This window comes from Periplaneta americana, chromosome 16, assembly GCF_040183065.1.
Source record: "Periplaneta americana isolate PAMFEO1 chromosome 16, P.americana_PAMFEO1_priV1, whole genome shotgun sequence".
Taxonomy (NCBI): Eukaryota; Metazoa; Arthropoda; class Insecta; order Blattodea; family Blattidae; genus Periplaneta; species Periplaneta americana.
The window spans coordinates 118,986,206-119,006,988 of record NC_091132.1 but is presented as its reverse complement, the minus strand read 5'-3'; the positions used below and the strand labels follow the sequence as shown (position 1 = coordinate 119,006,988).

Here is a 20,783-nt window from a genome sequence, read left to right as displayed (position 1 = left end):
TGAATATGTGGTCCATAATGAATTAACATGAAAGGATTGCGTTAGTGTTTGTATGACAGGCTGACTGAAAAGATTTGTGGCTAAAGTACATGAAGTAAATCCTAACATACAGAGCAACGAATGTCTCATTCACCGCAAAGCCGTTGTTGCTGAGTCTTTGCCATCTCCTCTGAAAATTGTGATGGACGAAGTAGTAAAAGTCGTGAACTTCATCAAGTTGCGGCCCCTAAATATGAGACTTTTATATGTTTTGTGTCAGGAAATGGATCAGAGCATATTACACTCCTGCTACATACAGAAGTGCGATGGTTATTACGAGGTAAAGTGTTTGCGCGAATGATTGAACTTAAAGAGGAGGTACCGTAAGGTTGTATTTTTTACCATCGAGGACATGAGTACGCAGATCTATTTGCAGATGATGAATGGGTATCTAAGTTGGCATATCTTTTCGATATTTTCGTACATTTGAATGAGCTTAACAGAGAAATGCAAGGCAGAAACGAAAATATGCTGACTAGTAGGTATGGATGAGATTCAAGAATTTGTGACTAAGCTGAATTTGTGGATAGAGATTATTTAAAATTGGTGGTTTAAGATGTTCCCAACTGTATGCCCCTTGCTGACCGTAATAAAGTGTTGATGGACTTAATTAAAGAACATTTAGTAATCTTGCACCAGAAGTTAAAGAATTATTTTGGAGAGTGTGTTCAAGATTTCGATTCGGTTCGTGACCCATTCATTGTGAATTCGAACCATCTTCCAAATAATATACTCGTACAAGAGGAAGTGGCAGACTTAAAAGCAGACAGAACACTGACATTAAAATGTCTCGAAATGCCTTTGGAAACATTTTGGTTATCAATAAGGGATGACTACCCTGTTATCTCCGAGATAGCAGTTAATATGTTATTAGCAATTTCAACTACATATTTGTGTAAACCGGACTTTTTGATGTTAACTGAAATTAAAACATTAGTGAGGGAGAGACTCAATTCCATCAATGAAAAAATTAGACTTGCAATGTCAACGATTTCACCACAGATCAGCCCCTGTGTGCAGCTAAGCAGCCCCAAGTATCACACTGAAGGTGTGAGTAAAGTTATTTACTTTAATATTAGTAATAGAAATGTGTATTTTCTACAGTGAAGTTCATAAATTGTTAATAAATGCAAGAGTCTATTTCTGTTTTATAATAATAATAATAATAATAATAATAATAATAATAATAATAATAAATTCGATTATACATTAACTAATTACATTAAGACAGTCACATTATATGTTTTTGAGGGGATTAACATTTTGGTGTGCCGTGTTGAGTCTAGGCCCATCTAGGGTCTGCCGTGAATAGAAAAAGGTTGCGGAACGCTGATATAGATGAACACAAAATTTGAACCATTTTCTTACTTCACGAAAAAGGACGATTTCTCACTCTTAAAATATGTTTTATGTGCGTGATTTGTGTGAAGTTCATAGCACAGTTTTATTAGTTATATTTTAGAAGGTCTTGAGGACCATAAATTTAGTTCTGCTACATTTTGTGATTTTAGTAAGGCTGTCGACTGTGTTTCGCATGATGTTATATTACAAAAATTACAATATTATGGTATTAGAGGTAATGAATTAAAATTATTTGTGTCTTATTTTAGTAACCATCAGCAGTGTGTCTTCATTGATGGCAATAAATCTGAGCTCATGAATGTAAAATTGGTGTGCCTCAACGATCAGTGTTGGGTCCTATCTTATTTTTAATAATGGTTAATGATTTGATGTGCAATGTCTCTGCTTATTCTGTGGTATTCGCTGATGACGCCACTTTCTTGACAAGTCATAGTCATATTAATGAATTGAAAACTCTTAGTAATTCCGTTTTTAATAAAGCCAAGAAATGGTTTAGTTCTAATAAATTTCTTTTAAATGAAAGTAAAACTGCATCTTTGTTGTTTAGTAGTACAGTCATGGAAAATAATAATTTTAAACTTCTTGGTATTACTGTGGACAGCACACTTACTTGGGCAGACCATGTTGATTCTGTTTGTAAAAAACTGTCAAGAGTAATATTTCTTCTGCGAAATTTGAAAATGTATGTTCTGAAGAATTACATTAGAGTTGTCTATTTTTCTTATTTTCATAGTATACTTTCTTATGGACTACTTTTATGGGGTAATAGTTCTCATACTAATAAGGCACTTGTTACAAAAAAAAAAAAAGCTATTAGAATTATACCTAATTCATCAATGAAGGCACATTGCAGACCATTATTTGTAAATGAGAAAATTATGACTGTAACATCACTGTATATTTATCAAGCCCTAAATTTCGTCAAAGAAAATTCACATATGTTGACACACAGGAATGATGTTCATATATACAACACCAGAAACCGTGACCTTTTTGACATACCTAAGTGTAGGCTAACTAAAACAATGAATAATTATTTTATTATGTATTTAAAAATAACAAATAAATTTCCGAGATATATTTTTAATCTGGAAAGGAAGTCTTTTAACAGACTTGTCTCTGGTTGGTTAATCAACAAACCATTTTATGAAATTAATGAGTTTTTTAATGCCAACGTTGTTGAGAGTTTTTGAATTAATTTTATTGTCAATTGCACTATGTTGTGTGCTCTGACTGTATAACACTGAATATACTGAATATGCACTGAAGTTTGTTGCAGAATAAAATTAGTAATTGATCTCAATTATTTTTACTTAAGAAGTATCATAAAATGTTGAATTAATATTTTTTTTAAAGGTGAGTTTAAACTTTCTGTTGCTAGTGTATATCTAAATTAAAAAAAAGTATATAGCTGAACTTATAACCTAAATAAGTAATCATGTTGAGTCGTTCTAGAAATGTATTATTTAGACAAATTTTCCTTAGTACCAGATATTTACCACAAAACACCAATGTTTTTGTTTTGCTTTTTGGCTTTTTTTTCTGTGAATATTTCCACAGAGTTCTCCTGGGCTACCAAATTCAAACTGTGTACTGACAATTGCAAATGATCTGCAGAAGTGACTAATAAAACTAAGATGTCTGCAAAAATTGCTGCATCTAATTTTAAATGTCTATTAATCGGGATGCTTCCATGTTTTTTCTTCTTTAAGTCTTGCACCATTGCAGTTATATAAACATTAAACAGATGATGCGAGAGTCCACATCCTTGTCTCATGCCTGAACTTATTTCTTTCCATACAAATATTTGGTCTCCTATTTTGACACAAATGAGATTTGTTATATACAGATTATAAATACTGTAAATTATCTGTTGTGGTATATGATTCTTCGCTAATATTATATCTAATAATAAGTTTCTATTCATTCCGTCGAAGGCATTTTTAAAATCCACAAATGCCAGATGTGTTTCAATGTTGAATTCACGATATTCCTCTATCAAAATTTGCATTGTAAAGTATCAATCACAGCATTATCTATCTCTTTGGAATATATTCTGTTCTTTTCTTAAAATGTTCTCATAATCTATACATACAATTTGAACTGGTAATGGAAATTACGGGAAAACGGCTGAATAGATTTTAATAAATGACCCCTCATTTTGAAGCTTGGAACCCAAAGTTTTTCAGAAAAATAATAGTTTTCAGTGAAATGTCAATTTTCCTACATCATTTCCCTATTTTCCAAAATCCATCTGTCATCAGTTTTGAGAAATAATGACTTTTAGAATAAAACAAAACACACACTACAATAAATAATATTACGCGAAGGCCATGACCTCCAGAATTGCTGACATATTTAGAGTTCAGGTAGCGTATAAAAATAATTTACAGGTCTGATTCTATGGTCTGTAGTTTTCCGAGTACAGGTGTGTAGTGGATATTAAGAACTGCAAAACTTAAGAATGTTTGATGAGATTATTACCATTAAAAGTGAAATATTATTATAGTTATTGCAATTATGTGAGTATACCTATTTGCCACTAATTAGGGCCTACACACATTAATGCTATATTGGTGATATGAAAGTGAAATCTTTTGAGGTTTTATATAGGCCTAAGTAGACGCAGAGAAAGAATATTTTTAATTAGATCTTCATTTCTATAATTTACTGGGTAACAGCTATATATAATGTTACTGAACACTATAAAACTTACGTAAGGTAACAATATTGTTATTAAAAATGAAATATTTTTATAGTTATTAGTCAAGTGATGTGGGTCTTTTTCATATATTTAATGCCAGTGTGATATAAATATTTATATGTGTGATTCTCTAATTTTCCTAGGTAGTAATGATTCATGTTTCCTATCTTAGCTCCGTCTTAAAACTAAATCAAAATTAATTTCATATTTCTTTGGTTTAATCGAACCTGAAATTTTCTTAACTCTCACCACAATGACTCTCTCCGCAATGACCTGAGGTAGCTACTGCATTACTCCACATGAAAAATGTCCTGAATGTCCTAACATTGTTACTTGCGTTTTCGCATTGAAACTCAAGAACTGAAGATGGATAGGTTCAAGGAAAAGTATTTGGCATAAAAAGCATTCAGAGGGAGTATGTTTCACTATTATGGAAAATGTCTGGTATTCTTCATTGGAAATAAATTTGAAAAATTTTAATTTTAACTTCTAATGAACTTAGTTTGCAGCATTTGCTGCACAAGCCACTAGTATTTATATAATCTGCATTTAATAATATTAGCATACATTTTGTAACCAGTGTACAACAAGCTGATACCTCTGTATCGCAATTTTTTCTATTCTTATTCTTGGAAATGGGATAACTATTGAGTTTGTTCAATCTTGAGGTGATTCTACTCCTTCCCAAATTGTGTTTAAAAAATTAACAATTCTTAAAAGAAATGAGTGACAAGAATGTTTAAATAGTTGAACAGGTACAGCATCTTCTCCAGATGCTTTGTTACACTTCATTTCTTTTTTCAGAATTATGGTAAGTTTTTCATAATATTGAACAGATATTACCTTACTTAATTACAAATGGCTTTTAAGGAACCTGGAGGTTGATTGCCACCCTCACATAAGCCTGCCATCGATCCCTTTTCTGTGCAAGATAAACCCAGTTTCTATCATCATATTCCACTTAGCTCATATCCATTTTAATATCATCCTCCCATCTACGTCTCAGCCTTCCCAAAGGTCTTTTTCCCTCCAGTCTCCCAACTGACACTCTATATGCATTTCTGGATTCCCCCATACGTGCTATATGCCCTGCCCATCTCAAATGTCTGGATCAGAGTGCTGCATTGGAGTTAAATCGCTTGCTTGAACTCGGTCGAGTGTTGCACCCTCAAGTGAGATACGATCGGTCGTGATACGCTCGTAATAAATAGAAGCACAGTACAAGGTCATCTCACCGACATGTCTTATCTTGTATGGAAGGCAACAGATAAGATACACATATGTTTTGCTCACACGGTAAAAATAAGGCTTTATTTTCTGCGTTTATGACAAACGTTTAATGGAACAGTCAATGGAACATACCAAAACAAGAACATGAAGTTATAAATAAAATAGTATGAAAAACTTCGATTTACAGTTATTATTGCTAATTAATAATTATTCAATATTTGATTTACCACATATATAATATGATAGGTCCATACCTAGTGTTCCGCCTGTATACTGCGACAATTTAGAAACGTTTTACAAAGTATTATTGATATAGCAGTAGATTAATAACAATATTAGTACAGAGATAACGTCACAGAAAATATAATAAAACGAATAATCATGCTGCACAACTGTCACAGATGCAAAGATTGATACACTAATTATTATTATTATTATTATTATTATTATTATTATTATTATTATTATTATTATTGTTATTACTATTATTATTACTAGAAAACTTGATACAGTTCTTGCATTATCGTGATTGTGTTCTCCGTTTATAATAATTACATTTACATCCAATAACATCTATCAGATGTGGCAAAAACAAAATCACTCCTGTGTGGAAAAAAAAAAATTACCTACAACATTTATATTACATTTTAAAGCAAGTTTTGTAGTTGTACTATGGAGAGGTTAGTTAAACACTGCAAAGTTTTGAAATGATAAACATCTATGATGTTACTACACAGTTCATCACTGTAACAAGAACGAATGCCTAACGCTCGGCTTATACCGTTCAAGGATTTATCGCTCGTGACAATTTTACCCATCATGCATGTGCGCTACCTATCGGATTATGATATGAACTACTTGGCGCTCGAGCGAAAACGTCCAATGCAGACCTCTGGTCTGGATTTAATGTTCCTAATCATGTCAGGTGAAGAATACAATGCATGCAGTTCTGTGTTGTGTAACTTTCTCCATTCTCCTGTAACTTCATCCCTCTTAGCCCCAAATATTTTCCTAAGAACCTTATTCTCAAACACCTTAATCTCTGTTCCTCTCTCAAAGTGAGAGTCCAAGTTTCACAACCATACAGAAGAACCGGTAATATAAATGTTTTATAAATTCTAACTTTCAGATTTTTTGACTGCAGACTAGATGACAAAAGCTTCTCAACTGAATAATAACAGGCATTTCCCATATTTATGAACAGATATTACCAGTGCACTAAAACCTAAACATGATTGGGATTCATTTTCATTCTCATTCATTTAATGTATTGCATTTCATAGATCTTACATAGGCTACCACAGTGGTCTATTCGCTAGAGCACTGGACTTATAATCCTGTGGACCCAGGTTCAATCTCCAGCATATTCTCGATTTATAACTTATGTTGGACAAGCCCATGGTCCAAGTAACACAAGGGTTTTCAGTTTCCTTGTGGCATCCCAACAAATCTCCAACATCATCTCATCTCATCACGAGTGTAGCATAGCCTAGTTTCCTATAGTACACCATGGACGACTCTGTCAGTAAATTGATCTACATAACTGGTTGCATGTGGGTGAAGACTAACAGTCAAGCACCCAATACTAGTAAAAAATAAAGAATTAAAATAGGCTAGATCTTACATCAACACTGAAGCTTCAAGATGTGGAACAAGTCAAGAGTTGTACATTTTTATTTTTTGTGAGATGAGGTTAATTTGGGTACAGTAGAACCTCTATTATCCGTGGTAATGAAGGGGGTGGGCTGAAGGGTTAATCGAAAAAATCGGATAATCCGTACCACAGAAAACTTTCATAAATTAAGTGTTGCATAATGCAGTTTTCGTAATTTTTTCCGTAGTCATGTGTTTAACACATTAGGTAGTGGACCAGAAGTTTTAAGTATAATAGCTCTGTTGGAAAGAGTGGGTGAAGAAAGAAGACTGCTGAAGCTGATCAGGAAGAGAAAAAGGAATTGGCTGGGTCACTGGTTGAGAAGAAACTGCCTACTGAAGGATTCACTGGAAGAAATGGTGAACGAGAGAAGATTTCGGGGCAGAACAAGATATCAAATAATAGACGTCATTAAGATAAATGGATCATTTGCAGAGACTAAGAGGAAGACAGAAAATAGGAAAGACTGGAGAATGCTGGGTTTGCACTGACAGAAAATTACGAATGAATGAATGAATGAATAATGACGGGTTTCCAAGGGTCAAAGAAACTTCCTATCATGGATTTCTGTGGAAAGATAGGAAAAGTATAGGTCTCATGTTATAGATTTAAGTAATTTATACACTTATCCTTGTTTTTTATTAAATCTCGCACAATTGTAACTCCAATCTCGTATTCCAAAACCAATCAATTATATGCACTTCTCTTCGATACTTAGCACAACATTGTATTCTTTTGGCACTTCTGGAAGACGTTTTGCAGAGAAATTAAACAGGTCACTCGAACAGTAGATCATAATGTGTAAGGGCAAAGGCTTGTAATATCACTCTCTATAAAAAAAAACGTACTAATGTATTGTGCAGTACTCAATAATTTTTCTGCAACAAATAAAGGAGAGAATGACAGAAGGATAATCCAACGATCGGTTAATAGGGTGACGGATAATCGGGGTTCTACTGTACCGTGAAAATAAGCTCTGTTCTGGGAAGACAGAATCAGTTAAGCCTAATGAAGCTGTAGTGAATTTAATGCACTCATCAAACATTAAAAAAAAAATGTATTACTAGCCTGAAAAGGTGGACTATATTACATATTTGAAAAATGATACTGTTTAAGAAATTGAAGCTCCCACTCCCTGCAGAAGTACGAGGGCTCGCTATATGTTGAAAATCCCCATTAATTCGCTTCTGTAGATTATTTACACGTGCCTTTTGGATCATATTAAATGAGTAAAGCTACAAGGCCTGTCCCAAGTATTTCTGGAAGAAGCTAATTAGGCATACAGAAAATATACATTAAAAACTCATAAGTTCTTAGACAAGTTGAATAACAAGTTAAACAAGAGGGAATCCACAACATATAATAATCAACAATAAAGATGACATAATAGTCCTATATAATGAAAACAAAAGACAAATAGAAAACCTACATCAACAACTCAACAAAATACATCCCAAATTAAAGTATACAATAGAAACAGAACATAACCAAGCTATAAACTTCTTAGACATCACCATAACCGAAAAAAATAACAGACACGAATTCAAAGTATACAGGAAACCCACTACAACCACAACACATAGACACAATTCATCAAATCATCCCATACAACATAAACATGCAGCTTTCCATACAATGACACACAGATTAATTAATATACCAATGAACAATGACAACTACACTGAAGAATTAAACACAATAAAATATATATCACAAGACAATGGATATAACCCTAACATAATAGACACACTAATAAAAAAGGCAAAACAAAAACAGAACAAACCAACACAAACACCACGTGAGAATAAATACATAACATTAACATATCACAATACCAATACTCACAAAATTGCAACTTCATTCAGAAAACTAAAATACAAGATAGCATACAAAACAAATAACACAACACAGAAATATCTAAATAATCACATTAAACATTAAAATAAATATAATTCAACTGGAGTTTACAAACTAAAATGCAATAGTTGCCCACATTTTTACATAGGACAGACAGGAAGATCCTTTCACACAAGATATAATGAACATATTAAAGTTATAACCTAGCCCTACATCACATCAAATCATGCAGACCACATTATCAACAATAATCATGACTACCAGGGGCGATTTCTCAGGGCACGCTATGCTTGCTGCGCAAGCCCAATATTTTTGTAAAATGTGTATGTCTCAAAATGGGATTACGTACATTAAAATTTATTTTGATTTTTGGAATACTGTATAGGCGTAATACCATCCGCAGGTTGCACACCGCAAGTATCGCAACGCTTGCTCGTTTCTCGGAGCTACAGGAAAGACGCAGAAATAGCGAGATTATGATGCGCGCGCAATTGCCTTCCTCCTTGGTCCGTCCTACGCGCACATGCTTCTGTTATGTGTTGTTTGAAGCTCTGGTCCGAGAGCTACACCAACGAATATTTAACGTTACACAGAGCAGTATTGACAGTGGGAATGTGCTGTGCAATGTAATTGTATGAGCGCAATGCATGTGTTAGCTGCTGCATGTATTATTAATTCTTAAACATTAATTTGAAGTATTGCAATGAGTTCGGAATTGTGTGTTATTGAAACCTTATTATTAAATCCATTTTCCCGAAGGACTATTCAAGAGAAGACAGACATTAAAGAGATTATGTGCACTCGTTCAGTGCAGCTCAATACAACAATATGCATTGGTTGGCAGGGTCGAAAAAACTAAAACTGTTTTGTTGGCCATGTTTGTTATATTATATCGAACTTCTACATCTCATAAGCGAATCTGATCCATGACTCATAATGATTTCATACTTATAAAATAAATTATTTATGTGGGTCTGATTATTTTTGTTAATTATGAATTATTATATCCTCCCATCTTCCCCTATGAATAAAAGAGCAAGCCTAACTTTCGTGACTAGCATTCGCCCCTGATGACTACAATAATATAGAAACAGATATGGAAATTGTACACATCACACCAAAAAGTTCACAGTTAAACATCTTAGAACAATACGAAATATATAAACACACAATAACATACCCACAACATATACTTAATACACAATTACAGTTCAATACCCACACATTATTCGACGTCACAATACGTCATAACACACAAACAACCAGCCCCCACCATAAGAGCAACATACTCCCACCCCTACAATCGACAAATGCACATCGCAGAATTCAAGATCACCAGTAGTTCAAGAGACACTGATGAAGACGTAACATCATGTTGAAACGGGCCGTCTGTCCAAGGTATATATCTTTTTTTAAAATTTTAACACTTTTTAACATGTGACCAAGTAATTTTATGTTTTTAACAAACAAAGTGTTAACGTGAACTTTAATCAATGAATAAAGAAATATCTAGTAATGAAAAAGAAATAGCCAATAAATTTAATTCCTCCTCTGTTAATCAGTATATATCATCCAAAGAAAACAATAAAATGAACAACATTTTGAAAAGACAAAACAAGAATTCCCAAAGGCTGCATGAACTCAATGAAGAAATTTTCAACAAAGAGTTTACTCAAGTGGAATTTGAAGACATCAAGGGCTTGAAATCAGCAAACATGCAGAGCTGAATGCTATCCTCCCAGAATTTATAAAACATCTTGGAAATAATGCAAAAAAAGTCTTACTGCATATTATGTGCATACTAAACACAGATCAGTATTAGAATTTACAGGAAAATCTGAAAGCCACATCCAATCCCAATTCCGATCTTGATTCTTTGAAAAGCTTACCTACTACCAGAACTAGCAAAATGAATTACTAACAAAACAGGCAATGTTATTGATGTAGGCCTAATTGATTTCATTTTGTGTGACGGTCCTCCAAAAGATATTCATGCACATATGCCTAAGCAATATCTAACTTTGTAATGGTCAGGGTAACTTTGTATCAGTTCCCAATTTTACTCGGAGATTTAATTTCGCATTTTCTAAGTGTGATATCTTTGGACTGAGACCATCTTCATAACCTATGATCTCTATGCTTTGCTTTCTATCTATTACAGGCATGCCAAAACCCTGCACATTATGCACTTGTCTCTGTGCGATGTGCAGTTCCTATTCCCCTACCTGGAGGGAGTGAATCGACTTGGAGGGGAACGCGACAGGGCTGTACAGACCTGCAATAGCAGAACAGCTTTGGTTTCAGTAACACAGATCAGTACGGGTGTGCTGTGATTGTGAATGTGTTATGAAAAATAAAGAGAGGAGTCCACAGATATAACGAAGAAGAGAAATCACAAATCATATAACGTAACTGTTATGATGTTTTCCTCAGCCAACAGTAATTATTTTAAAATGAAAGGCTTTCATCATATCATGTGGACCTAATAGTGATGTGAGAATTTAAATCAGATTAGTAAAGTTCTAAAAATATGATATTCGCCAGCTCTTATTTCTTAATTAGTACTCTCATGGCAAGACAAACATGACAATGATGTTGTTTTGGAGTCTGTACTAACACAGCCATCAATGGTTAGATGACTTACAACTTTTATTTGATAAGCTGATAAGTGATGAGAATATTGAGTGAAGAATACATGGAGGGTCTTGAGATTGTAAGGGAAGGAAGAAAACAACTATTTGTAAGGCAGAAAATTTTTCTGGAAAAATAATACATAATGGCGAATTTTCCATCTCACGTTACTATATCATCTTAATATACCTATGTTAATAAATCTTTAAACCTGACATAAAGAAAATGTCCTCGCTTCACAGCTTGTGAAGTACTCTTTTAACTCAATTCAGTAACGCTCCCAACTTGCTGATACTTGCTCTCAATGCTTCCCAAATAAACTATATATATAAATTTAAATTCAAGCTTAATTTATCCAATTTATTAATAATAATGTGAATATGTTTTAATATACAGCAAGGAAATGATTCCAGTGTAAAAGCCTCACAATGTCCTATTGCATGTAATTGGGAGTAAAATATTTTCTTTAGCATTTGTGCACCAATGGTCCCAATAATGCTTGACGAACAATGAAAGAGTATTACTTTGAAATAATCAGTACCTACTATGTAAAATGAAATACTGTGTTCGTTTTTTGTTGTTTCGAAATTACTGCAATATTTATATTTTCTTCAAATACTGTATACAAATCATGTAAATAAATGATTCTTTACAAACGACTGCTTTGTGAATTGTAACTGAGTAAGTCTATTGTTTCTTGTGTTACAATTATTGTCAAATATAGATACTGACAATAACTATGTTTTTGCCCTTCTGCTAAGTGTGTTTATAATGTCCAAATGTCAATTTAATTGAACACTAGAAGTGCAGAATAGATTCTTGTACATCCCTCCGCTAAAAACTGGTAAGAGCAACACATGAATGACGCAATCTGCACAGACCGGCGTTCCGCACACATACACTGCACTTTCAGTGTCTGATTTCTGACATGCCTGATCTATTATGTCCGATCCCTGAAGAATACTTAAGCTTCCACGTGGTTAAATATTGCATTCTGCTTATATAGCTGGTTTATGAACGATTTTCAACTTTATATTGTAAGTATATAATTTTATCTTATCATTACAATTATTGTAAATCTTAATGCTTATCCTCTCTTCTTTAAAATACAGTAACAACCTCGTGACATATAATCCTATAACTTATAAATTATAAAATTAATCCGACAGTGCTGTTCGATTTAAGGATTACTTTGCACAGCTACAAAGTTTGCGTGATGACATTGATTCTATTATAAGCACTTAAATTTGATTATAAATGAACATAATTAATTTGTTTATTAAATAACACGAGACAATTATTACATAAAATTAATATAAAATGTAGTTCACACTTCTGCAGTGACAGTTAGCGCGTCTGGCCGCGAAATCAGGTGGCCTGGGTTCGATTCCCGATCGGGGAAAGTTACCTCAGTCATGTCAATTGATGTCCATAGGAGCAAGCGCGTGCTTTAGAGCCCGGGAGAGCCTGAGCACTTTACAGCGGAAAGGAAAGAGACAGACGAAAGATGTAGTATATGCCACTTGGTCGAGCTATATTCAGGGATGGCCAGCACTGATTCAATAGATGAAGGGAAGGGAACTTATTAAAACTGTATCCATGTTAATTTTTACATTTGTCTGAGAAGTATAAGTGCATTGTAAGAATGTAAGTTTTAATTTTAATGCTCATTTTTCACAAGTTTGATCTTTTTATTCTAAAGAAATATTTTCTCAACTTTTTTTTTATAGAAAAGTGAAATTTTCAGATATAGGCCTATTTATTTAGTAGCCTTACAGAATGTTTTCGTAAATCTAATATACCGTAAATATGTATTACTGAAGATAGTGTATTGAAAATTTTGAAAATATTAGCATGGAAATTGTTTGTAAAGGAATGAATTAACAAAGCAACTACTGTTACATCATAAGCAAAAGTTACGTGCCCATGTGTTGTAAAAATGTCAGCTCTATAGCTTCAGCACATTTCGAGAAAATAATTTAATATTCTGTTGATAGGAAGTTGCTCACCAATATCACCTTAAAAGCACAATGCGATAAGAGTTTTGTTATGGAATATTAATTACACTTAAAACATATATAGCACCTAGGTAACTTTGCTTTGTACTGTAATATTGTTTTGATTAGTTTATTGATTACTTTTGTAAGGCTAAAGATACCATCAATATCAATTCCAACTTATCATGTCATACTCAATCTCTTTTTTTTTGGGATATCACTTTCTTTATGAATGATGTGTTCCATCCATTTAGTACAGCATTGTTGTACTACTATGGAATTTATGTGAATATTCCTTCTTAACTCCTTATTATGTTATTAACATTTAAAACACAAGTGCAATATTAAGAAATCAGTGTTAGTACTTTTGTTTTACAGACAATATAAATAATATCAAATAGAAAGAAGCCATATAAAAATAACGACATAAAACTTCACATTCCGTTTGAAGTTTGTGCACCACTGTTTTCTTAATCCAACAGGCTGCTTATTCATATACACAACGCTTCCTCTATCCAAACTTAGCACTTGATGCCCGTGCACGACGTCAAGGTCAGAAAAATGCACTTGCTTTGACATCACTGAGTTACCCGGTTGAGGTTTTTTTCCAGGGTTTTCCCTCAACCCAATATGAGCAAATGCTGGGTAACTTTCGGTGCTGGACCCTGGACTCATTTCACCGGCATCATCACTTTCATCTCATTCAGATGCTAAATAACCTAAGATGTTGATAAAGCGTCGTAAAATAAAATGTACCTACTAGACCTATTACAGACACACTTCAAGTTTATATTGAAGAATATTATAGCAAAATTGACTTATTAATGAAATTTCTTATTCAACTACTGTTCTAATTTTTACACTCATCTTGAATTTCCATAATGTGTCGACATTTTTATATGGCAAAGATCAAAAGGATAAAAGGATTCTCCATAGAGAAGACAATATGCAATAAAGGCAAGGCATTCCAGTGAAACACTACAGCAGGTACTAGATATAAACATTGGAAAACTTGGTCTACAAGAAGCTGCACGTTTGTAATCCATCCCAAGGCAAACTCTAGTGAATAAATTGAAAAATAAACATAGAAATAATTTTGGGAGGCCAAATATGTTTCCACGAGAATGTTGATGCTTTGTGTTATGATAACTTTGTAAGTCCCATATAAAGGATCACTGTCTGGTCTCTGGTAGGCCTACAGTCAATGGCAATGAACTGCATGGTCCCATTTCCAGATACAAAGTCAGTTGTAAGATCAAGAAGAAAATCCATTGGATGTGGCCTAACCAGTTTGAAGTAATAAAGAAAGTTAATGAGTTGGCAAATAAAATAGGCACATACGAACTGGTTATGTTAAGACTGTGAAGAATTTGGTTAGCAAATTAAAAATAACTTACAGTAGAACCTCTATTATCCGCGGTAATGAAGGGGGTGAACTGAACGGTTAATCGAAAAATCGGATAATCCGTACCATGAATGGTTTTCATGAATTAAGTGTATGGTATAATGCAGTTTCGTACGTAATTTAAAGTTCCTGCCATGCTGCAGCCACTGATGACTTCATACCAGACACTACACTGTGAAATATTTTATATTATGCTCGTAATAAGTAACAAATACAAAGAAGTACAGTAATATGTAACACTTTATCCTTGTTTTCTATTAAATCGCGCACAGTTATAACGCCAATCTCACATTCTGATGCAACATGTACCACAGTTTCTTTTTTCCAAAGCTGCTCAATTATTTGCACATTTTTTTCTGATAATTAGCACAACAAGTTTTCTTTTAACATTCGTGGAAGATATTTTACATACATGTAATACAGTACGGCCACTCGAACAGGAGGAGATTACTAAATTTATTTTATTGGGTTATTTTACAATGCTCTATCAACATCTAGGTTATTTAGCATCTGAATGAAATGAAGGTGATAATGCTGGTGAAATGAGTCCAGGGTCCAGCACCGAAAGTTACCCAGCATTTGCTCGTATTGGGTTGAGGAAAAACCCCAGAAAAAAACCTCAACCAGGTAACTTGCCCTGACCAGGATTCGAACCCGGGCCACCTGGTTTTGCGGCCAGACGCACTGACCGTTACTCCACAGGTGTGGACAGAAAACTAAATGGTGAACGAGTTTGCAGTTGTGTGGAAGTTCTTGGGGACATTTCTGAAAGCAGATTGTAACTATTTTACAAGTTGGGAAAACATCCCCCCCCCCTCCCACAAGTTTATGTTGTCGACATCGGCAGAAGCATTCCTACTATGTGCTAGTGGTAAAGGATTGTAATAACCCTCTCTAAAAAAAATACCCACAGTACTAACATAATGTACAGAACTTCGTATTATATATTAAGAAGATTGACTGATGAAGTAAAATTTCATGTATTTTCTTATTGTATGGTCAAAAGTTACCTTGAATTTGAAGGGGGATACGGAGAATTGAATTTATAATAGAAAAACAAATATGAAGTTTCCCCAATTAGCTGTATAACTTTGTACTACCATTATAAATGTCAAATTTCACCTATTTAAAATATTATTTTTATGTTTACTATGTCTCAACTCATAAAATAAGCAGTTTTCTTAAATAATCCTACCTTTAAACATCAATTTCAATACATTATTTTATAGGGAACAACTTAGTAAATTCCGTTGGTCTGTGCATGCGTCAATCTTAAAGAGTGACACATATACTATTCACCTCCTCCTTCCTAATTGTCAGCCAATAACGAAGAAGACGTTACTTACGTAGACTTTCAATGAAGCAGAATATTTTCGCATTTTTTATACTTAATAAGTAATAGTCAGATTCTAATAGGGAAAAAAGCATGTTGAAGAGTATTGTTTGCAGATTTTTTAAATGTTTGAGTCACCGCAATATAACAAATGTAAGACTTCTTAATTGAGGCTTGTTTTATACTACTGAAGTGTGGGAAAATATGTTTTTGAAGTAGAAAATCAATCAGCGATAAACTTTTTTTCTTTAAGAAATAAGTGGGTAGTTACAATGTATGAAATCGTCTAAATGGATTCTACTTTATTTAAAAAAAAAAACATGTTAATATAATGCTTTAAAAATAAATTTATTGGTTTGATTGGTTTCATTTACTTAAAGGGACAGACTAAAATGTTTAGTCAGTTGTCTCCAGTCCTTTCAATTGAATTTTTGTAACAGAAATTGGGTCCCCACTTAACGTAAAGGAACAATTGTGTTGCTGCCTTTTCGTGGAAAAGACAAGTGGAAGAAATGTGTTGAGCATGTTAAAAATAACAAAGAACAGTATTTTTCTACTGTTAAAGTAATAGACAGTGAAACTGACAGGATAATTTCGTTAGGAGAATGTTTAACTGATAGCAGTGATGCATAAGATGACTTGTCAATCAGTAGCGACAGTAGTTCAGATTAATGGAAGAGAAATTTCGCCTCTACCTCCAGTGCAGCGGTAAGGTTTAGTAACCTCCCATAACGGAATTTTCCCATTGTTAACCTATAGGTAGGCCTACCTAAGTATAAAAATATGATAAAAGTGGTACAAAGTTATCCCAAATGATTGCATTAAGAACCTAAGAAGAAAAAGTACCTACCTAGGCAGCGAAAATAACTTCCCCCCCCCCCCCAAGAGACATGACATTTAAAACTCTCGACAAACTTTACAAATACACAAGAAACGTTTAAATGGTGTAAAATATTTTATAGATATCCTACATTACGCTTTTAAGTATACATTTCGAAATAGTGGACTACCTACATAGGCTAAGTAAGAAAAAAAGTTATTGTGATGTCAGGAGTCTGAAATTCTTATAAGAAAGTGGAACAAGCAGTCCAGGAGGCTGACATTTAAGGAATTCTTCATTTCTTATCACCACTGTATGAAATAGGCCTATTTAAACAATAATTTGAGGTGGGAAATAGACCTACAGTCATAAAGTAAGTGCGATTTTTTCCAAACTTCCTTTAAAGTTAGTTTCTGCAGCAGCAGCATTGGACTTCAAATTTCACCCACATATACTTACACAGTAATTTATTATGTACCCAGAACCTTTGCCTTTTCCTACTTCTTTTCAGTAGCCAGCAAAGCAAGAGAACCTCATAGTCGCCAGATGATAATATTCTTAATTTTAACAACAGAACAGCATTTTGCTTCAGTGTGATAAAAGGTCAAAAAATATATTGCTTCTTGCATATTGCTAGTTGCTTGTTGTGTATTGCTCCGGTCTGAGAGCTGCCTGAAGTGCACAGAAATATGTTAGCTAATGGAACTAACGCGACATTGTTAAAATGTTATATAATACAGTAAACAACTCACCAGATTTCGCAATAGCCATAATAAGCAATCAGCTTATATGACATGAACGACTTGGGAGGAAAAATTATGATGGTGAATGTACGAGATAGTGTCAAAGCTAGTTCGAGATTAGGCGTACATTTGAAAAATACTACCGGTAGTGTTCTTAAATTTAGAGTGGAAATTTATCCTTCGAAGAGGTGGAAAAATTCAAATATCTTGGAGCAACAGTAACAAATATAAATGACACTCAGGAGGAAATTAAACGCAGAATAAATATGGGAAATGCCTGTTATTATTCGGTTGAGAAGCTTTTGTTATCTAGTCAACTGTCAAAAAATCTGAAAGTTAGAATTTATAAAACAGTTATATTACTGGTTGTTCTGTATGGCCATGGATAAATATATAATAGGATGCGAAACTGCGGTCAGCACCATCTGGCGGTGGGGGGCTGAAATAAGATGATCAGCGCCCAACATCGTAGGTGGTGAACATTAGAACTACGTGTTGGGTACATTACCCAGAGTTCTCTATTTATTCGTTCGAGATATTGCTCGAGAGTCGAGGAGACGAGATGGCAGACAGAAGCTTGCTGATAAGTGAACATAAAGTGATACTACGTGTGTGTATAAGCAGTGTATGTTAAACAGTGATGTTTATGGACGTTGTAAAAATAGTGTTGTTGAATGTATTGTAAAGTAATAGTAATATAATAAATTGAACTATCTAAGCAGTTCTTGCAGACTTCTCCATTGCACTGTACAATAAATACCCAAAGAATACAATCCCAATTATATAACCTTTTGCTTTATTTTTTGTCTCTGTCTGGTTATATTTTAATCGGGTAGTGTAAAATAGATCGTCTCTTTTATCTTCCTGTTAGCTCCGGTAAGAATTTTCAGTAGAAGATGCTGTGAGGAATAAAACTGCAATGTTTTATTTTAAATTGGGTTAGTTTTAAATATCATGAGGGTGGGAGGGAATACTTTCTGCACAGTTTAACATTTTCGTCACCAGGTGCGCTGCTAAATGCATGGAGTAATTACTCTTTTCGCTACTTGGTGCGCTGCTAGATGTAATAACGCCCCTCCCCCCAACAGATGGCAGCAAGGTCAATTTCTATAACAGCGCCTCTAGTATGTGTTACGGGAAACTCAGTGTGTTATATATTCATCATGGTATGGCGTGTTATTATTCGGTTGAGAAGCTTTTATCATCCAGTCTGCTGTCAAACAATCTGAAAGTTAGAATTTATAAAACAGTTATATTACCGGTTGTTCTGTATGGTTGTGAAACTTGGACTCTCACTCTGAGAGAGAAACACAGGTTAAGGGTGTTTGAGAATAAGGTGCTTAGGAAAATATTTGGGGCTAAGCGGGATGAAGTTACAGGAGAATGGAGAAAGTTACACAACGCAGAACTGCACGCATTGTATTCTTCACCTGACATAATTAGGAACATTAAATCCAGACGTTTGAGATGGGCAGGGCATGTAGCATGTATGGGCGAATCCAGAAATGCATATAGTGTGTTAGTTGGGAGACCGGAGGGAAAAAGACCTTTGGGGAGGCTGAGACGTAGATGGGAGGATAATATTAAAATGGATTTCAGGGAGGTGGGATATGATGATAGAGACTGGATTAATCTTGCACAGGATAGGGACCGATGGCGGGCTTATGTGAGGGCGGCAATGAACCTTCGGGTTCCTTAAAAGCCATTTGTAAGTAAAATGTAAGTAAGGTATGGCTGTGAAACTTGGACTCTTACTTTGACCGAGGACCAGAGATTAAGGGTGTTTGAGAATAAGGTTCTTAGGAAAATATTTGGGACTAAGAGGGATGAGGTTACAGGAGAATGGAGAAAGTTACACAACGCAAAGCTGCACGCATTGTATTCTTCACCTGACATAATTAGGAACATTAAATCCAGACGTTTGAGATAGGCAGGGCATGTAGCACGTATGGGCGAATCCAGAAATGCATATACTTGGTGTTAGTTGGGAGGCCGGAGGGAAAAAGACCTTTGGGGAAGCCGAGACGTAGATGGGAAGATAATATTAAAATGGATTTGAGGGAGGTGGGATATGATGGTAGAGACTGGATTAATCTTGCTCAGGATAAGGACCAATGGCGGGCTTATGTGAGGGCGGCAATGAACCTCCGGGATTCTTAAAAGTCAGTAAGTAAGAGTTCTTAAATATAAAATGGTTGGTAAAGTATCCTAGTATAGTGTTTTGGAACTCTTGTAAAAATGACACTCGGTTACAAAATGGTTGTCTGCAAATCTGATACAAATATTCAGCATGTTTTTAATATCCAAAATTTCCTATTATGATTATTTGTCAAAATTAATGGAGATAATGGAAAAAATGCCATCTTCATTGTTACGATTTGTGTGCCGTGAAGGTAGCCTAGTGTTAAGTCATGGTGGATTTTCAAAGCAATTCGAAATGGTGTGCCAAAGCTCGACAATTAATTATTATTGAATGTACTCTATACCCTATACATGTCTTGAATCCGAGGTCTTTAAGGGACTGAGATTGTGTCAGACAAGTTTAATCAGTTTTGACTGTACAATAACATTACCATAGGCTAGGTTAACATAAAAACATTTGTTGTACTCACCTTTCACACTGCAAAATTAAGAATTATGGTATACGCCTTACACTTTCTTCTAAAACTGTAAATATAACATGTAGCACAAAGTATACAAGCTTTTAGTAGTTCAAAATTCAAACTTCCGCACATTCCATAACGTTTACATAATTTACACATTTATAAACACCAGCCACATCGCGCCATAGTCACAGATCCTCAGTGCTGCCAATATATTTCCTGAAAACTCGCTGAAGTCGCTAAATTAATCAATTATTAATGTAAACACAGAATATGTATTAACGCTGTGAGGGCTTGAGAAACCGTTATATTCCTAAACCAATAACATAAATTTGTAAAATAATATTACAAATTAATCTAATACAGAAATTCACTAGATTAACGGGATAGTAGCTACATTGGCGA

General features: G+C 34.2%; 1 protein-coding gene across 1 annotated transcript in view; it reads right to left on the bottom strand.

Annotated features, from left to right (window-relative positions):
* rec (recombination-defective) overlaps window positions 1-20,568 on the bottom strand; it is a 34,022-nt gene extending 13,454 nt beyond the window's left edge. The window contains exon 1 of the mRNA XM_069812924.1: window positions 20,388-20,568. The gene's annotated coding sequence lies outside the window, so the exon portion shown is untranslated. The remainder of the gene's footprint in view (window positions 1-20,387) is intronic.
* Between the last annotated feature and the right edge of the window lie 215 nt (window positions 20,569-20,783).